Genomic DNA, 3,023 nt, shown 5'->3' on the forward strand with positions numbered 1-3,023 from the left:
CGGCGCACGTGACAAATAAACTTTGATTTGATATTTTACTATCAAATCTACTGATCCTCAACTCAACTGTCTTGATGTTTTACTTTCGTTTTACGACTCTGAGTAGTTTCACGTTATAGAATTTATACAGGAAGAAAACATTGGTGAAAGTTTGCGACAGAGGAGTGTTCAATGCCTTAAAACACTTCCTGTTCTCTCTCTGTCTCTCTCTCTTCTCTCTCTGTCTCTCTCTCTTCTCTCGTCTCTCTCTCTCTTCTCTGTCTCTGTGTCTCTCTCTCTCTGTCTCTCTCTCTCTTGTCTCTCTCTTCTCTCTCTCTCTGTCTCTCTCTCTCTCTCTTCTCTCTCTCTCTGTCTCTCTCTCTCTGTCTCTCTGTCTCTCTTCTCTCTCTCTTCTCTCTTGTCTCTCTTCTCTTTGTCTCTCTCTCTTCTCTCGTCTCTCTCTCTTCTCTCTTGTCTCTCTCTCTCATATTGTATTTATCTCCCTCCCTCTCTCTCTTCTCTTTGTCTCTCTTCTCTCGTCTCTCTCTTCTCTTTGTCTCTCTCTCTTCTCTCTTGTCTCTCTCTCTCTCATATTGTATTTATCTCCCTCCCTCTCTCTCTTCTCTTTGTCTCTCTTCTCTCTTGTCTCTCTCTTCTCTTTGTTTCTCTCTCTTCTCTCTTGTCTCTCTCTCTCTCATATTGTACTTATCTCCCTCCCTCTCTCTCTTCTCTTTGTCTCTCTCTTCTCTTTGTCCCTCTCTCTTCTCTCGCTCTCTCTCATATTGTATTTATCTCCCTCCCTCTCTCTCTTCTCTTTGTCTCTTTATCTTCTCTCTTGTCTCTCTCTTCTCTTTGTCTCTCTCTCTTCTCTCTTGTCTCTCTCTCTCTCATATTGTATTTATCTCCCTCCCTCTCTCTCTCTCTGATTCAGTGCTCTTTAAGTTCCACGTGGGTAACCGAACCTAAACGTCACTCTGTTTTCCTGTCGTACATGAGACGTACTCTTGGTCAGACTGATTGTCATTTCCTGTTCCTAACATTGTTATACGCACCAGCTGTCTGTCTCTGTGGGTTCCGACAAAAGGGAATGTTGTTTCTGAAACCAGTAACAGGTAAAGGTCGACAGCTGGTGCCATCTCCCTCCACCTGCTCCAGTGGGGGTCTGTGCCTTGACCTAGGAAAGCCCAACCCCCACCTCCACTGCTACCTGACCTCTGACCTTGTGGTATCAGGAGGGGGGGCGCTCAGCACACCAGCTGATGACTCATGTTCCAGTATAGCTCCACCTACTAGAAAATCATATATAGTGCCTTCGGGAAGGTATTCTCACCCCTTGACTTTTACAAAGTGCAATTAAAATGTATTTAATTGTCTATTTTGGGGGGGGGGAATGATCGACACAAAATACTCTGTAATGTCAAAGTGGAAGAAACATTCTGACAATTCTAACGTTCAGGAGGAAAAAACAAAACACAAATCTGTATTGATTAGATAAGTCTTTCTGGGTAAGTCTCAATGAGCTGATTAAAGCTGACCTACCCACTAAGTCTCTATGAGCTGATTAAAGGCTGACCTACCCACTAAGTCTCTATGAGCTGATTAAAGCTGACCTACCCACTAAGTCTCTATGAGCTGATTTACCCACTAAGTCTCTATGAGCTGATTAAAGCTGATTTACCCACTAAGTCTCTATGAGCTGATTAAAGCTGATTTACCCACTAAGTCTCTATGAGCTGATTAAAGCTGACCTACCCACTAAGTCTCTATGAGCTGATTAAAGCTGATTTACCCACTAAGTCTCTATGAGCTGATTAAAGCTGATTTCCCCACTAAGTCTCAATGAGCTGATTAAAGCTGACCTACCCACTAAGTCTCTATGAGCTGATTAAAGGCTGACCTACCCACTAAGTCTCTATGAGCTGATTAAAGCTGACCTACCCACTAAGTCTCTATGAGCTGATTTACCCACTAAGTCTCTATGAGCTGATTAAAGCTGATTTACCCACTAAGTCTCTATGAGCTGATTAAAGCTGATTTACCCACTAAGTCTCTATGAGCTGATTAAAGCTGACCTACCCACTAAGTCTCTATGAGCTGATTAAAGCTGATTTACCCACTAAGTCTCTATGAGCTGATTAAAGCTGATTTCCCCACTAAGTCTCTATGAGCTGATTAAAGCTGATTTACCCACTAAGTCTCTATGAGCTGATTAAAGCTGATTTACCCACTAAGTCTCTATGAGCTGATTAAAGCTGATTTACCCACTAAGTCTCTATGAGCTGATTAAAGACTGACCTACCCACTAAGTCTCTATGAGCTGATTAAAGCTGATTTACCCACTAAGTCTCTATGAGCTGATTAAAGCTGATTTACCCACTAAGTCTCTATGAGCTGATTAAAGCTGACCAACCCAATAAGTCTCTATGAGCTGATTAAAGCTGATTTACCCACTAAGTCTCTATGAGCTGATTAAAGCTGACCAACCCACTAAGTCTCTATGAGCTGATTAAAGCTGACCAACCCACTAAGTCTCTATGAGCTGATTAAAGCTGATTTACCCACTAAGTCTCTATGAGCTGATTAAAGCTGACCTACCCACTAAGTCTCTATGAGCTGATTAAAGCTGATTTACCCACTAAGTCTCTATGAGCTGATTAAAGCTGACCAACCCAATAAGTCTCTATGAGCTGATTAAAGCTGACCTACCCACTAAGTCTCTATGAGCTGATTAAAGCTGATTTACCCACTAAGTCTCTATGAGCTGATTAAAGGCTGACCTGCCCACTAAGTCTCTATGAGCTGATTAAAGCTGATTTACCCACTAAGTCTCTATGAGCTGATTAAAGCTGATTTACCCACTAAGTCTCTAAGCTGATTTGACCTACCCACTAAGTCTCTATGAGCTGATTAAAGCTGACCTACCCACTAAGTCTCTATGAGCTGATTAAAGGCTGACCTACCCACTAAGTCTCTATGAGCTGATTAAAGCTGACCTACCCACTAAGTCTCTATGAGCTGATTTACCCACTAAGTCTCTATGAGCT

Source organism: Oncorhynchus masou, unplaced genomic scaffold (genome assembly GCF_036934945.1).
Source record: "Oncorhynchus masou masou isolate Uvic2021 unplaced genomic scaffold, UVic_Omas_1.1 unplaced_scaffold_459, whole genome shotgun sequence".
In the NCBI taxonomy this organism is placed as follows: domain Eukaryota; kingdom Metazoa; phylum Chordata; class Actinopteri; order Salmoniformes; family Salmonidae; genus Oncorhynchus; species Oncorhynchus masou.